Below are 6,000 nucleotides of genomic sequence, written 5' to 3'. Positions count from 1 at the left end.
CTCCAACTCGTATTTTATTTTATTAATGTTACTGTTTATAGATTTTTTAATATTGTATGTCCAATAACAGATTATTATAATATGGTTATTTTTACAAGATTTGTTTTTTAACTTTAAAACTACAGTTGTAGTTGAATTATGCACTACCATTATCAAATAATAGACTCTAACTTGATAATATATTCACCATTATCAATGAGGTATTTTTTTTATTCAGGTATAGTTGATTTACAATATTATATAAGTTTCAAGTGTACAACAAAGTGATTCAAAAATTTTATAGGTAATATTCCATTTAATATTATAAATTATTAGATATATTCCCTGTGCTGTATAGTATATCCTGGTAGTTTATTTATTTTATACAATAAAGTTTGTACTTCTTAACCCCTCCCTTTTCCCTCTCCCCACCGGTATACACTAGTTTATTCCCTGTATCTGTGGTCTGTTACTGTTTTGTTACATACATTAATTTGTTTTACTTTTCAGACTCCACACTTAAGTGATAGCATAGAGTATTTGTCTTTCTGTGTCTGACTTTCTTTACTCAGCATTCTACCCTCTGTCAATCCACACTGCTGCAAATGGCAGAATTTCATTCTTTTTTTACTTCTGAGTAATATTCCATTGTGTACATATAACACATCCTCTTTATCCATTCATCTGTTGATATTTTGGCTATTGTAAATAATGTTGCTATAGACATTAGCATTCATTATATTCTCAAATTAGTGTTTTAATGTTTCCTTTAAGTTATATACCCAGGAGTGGAAATGCTGGATCATATGGTAGTTCTATTTCCAGTCTTTTAAGGAATCTCCAAACTGTTTTCCATAGCGGCTGTACCAATTTACATTCCCACCAGCAGTACACAAGGGTTCCCTCTTCTCCAATATTTCCCTCAACAATATTTGTTATTTGTGGTCCTTTTAATTATAGCCATTCTGACAGGTGCGAGGTGATATCTTATTGTGGTTTTGATTTGCATTTCTCTGATGATTAGTGATGTTGAGCATCTTTTCATGTGCCTGGAGGCCATCTGGATGTCTTCTTTGGAAAAAAATGTCTATTCAGGTCTTTTTCCAATTTTAATTTTTTTTTATATTGAGCTGTATGAGCTATTTATATATTTTGGATATTAACTCCTTAATAGTCATATCATTTGCAGATATTTTCTCCCATTCTGTAGGTTGTCTTTTTGTTTTGTTGGTAGTTTCCTTTGTTGTGCAAAAGCTTTAAAGTTTGAGTACCATGTGTATATCTGTTTTGTTTCCTTTGCCTTAGGAGACAGATCCAAAAATCTATTGCTATGATTTATATAGAGTGTTCTATGTTTTATTCTAGGAGTTTTATGGGTTCCCGTCTTACAATTAGGTCTTTAATCCATTTTGAATTTACTTTTGTATATGGTGTGAGAAAATGTTCTAATTTCATTCTTTTACATGTAGTGGTCCAGTTTTCCTAGCATCACTTATTAAAGAGACTATCTTTTCTCCATTGTATATTCTTGCCCCCTTTGTCATAGATTATTCACAATAGGTATGTGGGTTTATGTTTGGGATCTCTATTCTGTTCCATGGAGCAATATGTCTGTTTTGGTAGTAGTAACATACTGTTTTGATTGTTTTGATTACTGCAGCTTTGTAGTATAGTCTGAAGTCATGGTGCAGGATACCTGCATGTCATGTTGATCATGTCATCTGCAAACAATGACTTTTTATCAAGGAGTTTCACTTCTTCCTTTCCAATTTGGATTCCTTTTCTTTCTTTTTCTTGTCTGACTGCTGTGGCTAGGACTTCTAATACTATGTTAAACAGAAGGAGTGAGAGTGAATCCTTGTCTTGTTCTTGATCATAGGGGAAATACTTTGAGATTTTTCATTGTTGAGTATGTTGTTAGCTGTGTGCTTGCCATATAGGCCTTTATTATGTTAGGGTATGTTTCCTCTATACCCACTTTCTGGAGAGTTTTAAGCATAATTGGATGTTGAATTATGTCAAAAATTTTCTCTGCATCTATTGAGATGGCCATATAGTTTTTATTCTTCAGTTCCTTTATTTGAGCTTTACTAGTTTCTTTGTTGGTATCATGTTTATCTGATTCTTAATGATCCTTGCTTCCTTGCATTGGTATCTGCATATTTGAGTAAATGATTTCCTCTTCCAGACTTACAGGTTCACTTTGATGAGTAAAGTCCTTTATCAGTCTGCTCAGCTTGGGATACTGGATGGGTCAGCTGATAGCATCAATGGGCAGAGGGAGTTTGTTATCAAGGTCTCTAGTTGTAAGGGGACACTGTCCATACTCTGAGGTCAGAGGGTGTGCTCTTGGCTGGGCTTCATAGTTGGGTGGGCTTGTTAGCTGGGCTCTGAATTCAAGTGGGGCTGCTCAGTAGGCTCTCTGATTGTGCAGGGTTGCTGGCTGTGTGTCAAAGTCAGGTGAGGCCAGTAGTTGAGCCCTGCAATCACCTTTGGTCAGGCGAGCTTGCTGGCTACGTTCCCTAGATAGGTGGTGCCACAGGTTGGACTCCACAATTGGGCTGGGCTACCTGCTGGGCTCTAGAATCACTCCTCATCAGGTGGGGCCTCGGGTTGTGCTCCCTGACTGGATGGTGCTGCTGGCGGAAATCCTGGTTGAGGTGGGGCTACACATAGGGCTTCACAGTTACACAGTTATCAGGTTGTGCTCTGCAATCAGGTAGGCTGCAGGCTATGTCACAATGTGAAACAGGGCTGTAGGCTGGGCTTTGTGATCAGGCAAGCTGCTGGCTGTGCTCTGCTGTTAGTCAAGGTCACTAGCCAGGCTCTCTCTGCTTGGGAGGGGCCTCTAGCTCTATCCTGCAGTTGGGTGGGCCTAGAGGTCATGCTCCATGATTGGGCAGGATCACTGGATGGACTCCCTGCCTGCATGAGGCCATAGGCTCTTTTCAGCAAGAAGATAAGGCTATAAGCTGAGTTCTGGGGTGGGGCTATGGGTTGAGCTCTGCAGTTGGGTTCTAATGTAGTTTGGGTGCCAAGGCAGCCCAGGTTCACTATTCAGGCTCCCCGGTTTTCAGGGCCACAGGCTATATTTAACTGTTGTGTGGGGATGCTAGCTTGGTTTCTTGCCCAAGCATGGTTGTAGTATGGGCTCCACGGCTGCCTGAGACTTCTAGCCAGGCTTCCTGGTCAGGCAGGACTGAAGGCTGTACTCAATAGTTGTGTGGGGCTTTGAATTTGCTTTCCTGCATGGTTAGGGCTGTAACATGGGCTCCACCGATGTTACAGCTCATTGGCCAGTCACCCATATTGGGCAGAACTGCCGACCGAGCTCTCTAGCAAGACTGGGTTACCAGTTCAGCTCTGTTGATGAGCAGAGCCACTGGACAGGATAAATCTGGCACTGCTGAAAGAAGGAATGTGGTCTGCCGAGTGCTTAGCACCATTGTCTGTAAGCCCACCGCCTTCTCCGTCTCTACCTGATTCTCAGTGGACAAGCCCTGTAGAGTCCTCAGTCGTCATAAGGCAAGACCTAAGTTGGATTCCTGGGAAGCATTCTGCAATACTGAATCAGCTGGATGTTCACTTTTGACCCTCTTTTTACCCTCTGGAGGAACCATAGGTCCAAGAGGCCCTCTCAGAGTGGTGCTGTGCAGGCCTGGAAGAAGGGCAATACAGCCAGAACGTAGCCTCTCTTCTTTCCTTCTAACACAGTCTTTCACAGTCTCTGTGATCCAGGAGGGTGCTTCAGCCTCACCCCTAGGTGCTGGGATTTTCACAGTGGTGTCTTTTCTCTGGGGAGACTGAAGCTGTGAATGACCTATACACTATACTGGTGATGCCATTCTAGTGGTGCTATCTTATTGACAGATCTACATTTATTTCAATTGCACTTACGTGATTTGTTGACAAAAACTTTCCCAAGCTGTCACTATTATTTCCCAGCACCCTCAAGCAAATGACTAGGCTAAAGGAATGATGCCCACAGTTAAAGCTATCCTGACATTGACTGTTAAAGGAAATCAGCTAATAAGACTTACCAAGCTTCTCATTGCCCAAGGTGTTATTTCAACATCAATTACAGGAGTCAACTTGGCTGACTTATGAATGGAAGTGTAATTCAAGATTTAGACTTCATAAAATTTTAGAGCTGAGTGAAACATCGTTCACCTTGCCTGTCTCCATAAATAACTGACAAACTAATCATGAAACGTTCTGATTGCAACTATATGTGTCTCTTCTTTTTGTTTTTAAATGAGAAAGCTTTTGTTAGGAACTATGAATGTTGTATGCATACGGTAAAAAGCTATAATTAAGGCCATGAGAAGATGTGTCATATCAGAAGCAGGATATAATAGTACCATGCTGGTCAGTGATGAAAGCAAAATCATTTAAAACTTCTATTGTTATTTGACTGACTTTCCATATTCATAGCATACACCAGGGTATTGTTAGTGTAAGCTATTTTGTTATAAATTATGTCTATTATGTCACATTCGTTGTGCATAGCACTTTCCATATGTTCATCATTTAATTCTCACAAAAGTTATGCAATAAACGTTTTACTGTTATTTGACAAACTTAGGAGAGTGAGGCTTAAAAAGACTATGTTATTTCCCAAAATAAAACAGTTCATAAATTATCTAGTCAGGATTTGGACCCAGGATTTTCTGATTTCCTCTAAGCCCATCCTTTTTCTACCTAACTCCATCTAGTGAAAATACTCAACATTTTCTCAGATCACAGCCACCAGTGGCGTATCCTATGTATATAAATTCAATAATGTAATTCAAAGAGACCTTGTAAATTTGCCTTTGTTGTTTACAAGATTTTGTTAGCTTTAGAGAAAGGGGTAGGTATTATATATGATAAGGAGTGGTACTCATAAATGTTAATGTGTTGATCCTTTTAGAGTTATTTTATGGCATTATACAGTAATTTTTTCATTATCACATTAACCCAGGTTAGCACTTGCTGAGTTGCATAAGCTTGGGAAATTATTTTATATCTCTGGGCTTTGATTTTCTCAATTTAAAGTGGGACTAACAATGGCACCTATTATAAAATGAGATAACACATAGCACTTGCTCAGAGCAGTAACTGGAACATGGTAAAAACTCAAAAAGAGTCAGTTATTAGTTAGTATCTTACAGAAATTGCTTACTCTTTGCCTTAACATTTTCTGATTTGTGGTTTTTATTTAAGTTTTCCTGCTTCCCCTCTCCTCTAAACAGAAGGCATTAACCTGGAAATGAGGATGGTATGTGCAGAGGAGAAAATTATATTAGTGATTAAGGTTGTTTATCTAAGTTTGAACAAGACTACTCATGGATTTGTACATTAAAGTCATGAGTTTAGAATCTGCCGCACATAATGAGGACCAACGAAGGTTACTGACCAAAGGTATCACATCCACTCACTGACGGTGAATATGCTATTTAGAGAAGCACCATCTAGCAGTGGTACACTGTGTGAATTGGCACTGGAAAAACAAAGATTTAAGCCTGCTCAGCTACTCTATAGAGATAACATTTTAGTATATATTCAAAAGGATGGGGAAAATCAGAAGGAAAGGTGAAAACAAAACAAATGTTATATGTTAAAAAAAATATTCCTACAATATTTCCTCAACTTTTAGCTAATATCCATATAAATTGTAATCACTAGCAGAATGACGACCGGGAAAGTAGGAATGTTTGATTTCATGTAGCTAAATAGGAGTTATAGATGCTGAATTGACACAAGCTTCCTAAAGATGTAGAAATATGATCAAAATAATAGATACTCCAGAAGAGTGTTCTCTAATATGCAAGCTAATGGGTTGGAGATCTGTAACAAATGTCAGAAGAGCATTTTAAACGTTCCATTTTCCTTTCTTGTGAGATCTCTAAATAAAAAGGCAAGCTATAAAGAGCAAAGATCTGGCTCTGTTTTATAAATTTAAAATGTTGCTTTTAGACACTCTTTCTGAGAAAGATTCTCTCCCCAAATGAAAAGGGGAAGAATTCAGCTTATAACACT

This window comes from Vicugna pacos, chromosome X (assembly GCF_048564905.1).
Source record: "Vicugna pacos chromosome X, VicPac4, whole genome shotgun sequence".
NCBI lineage: Eukaryota > Metazoa > Chordata > Mammalia > Artiodactyla > Camelidae > Vicugna > Vicugna pacos.
This window is presented reverse-complemented; position numbering follows the sequence as displayed.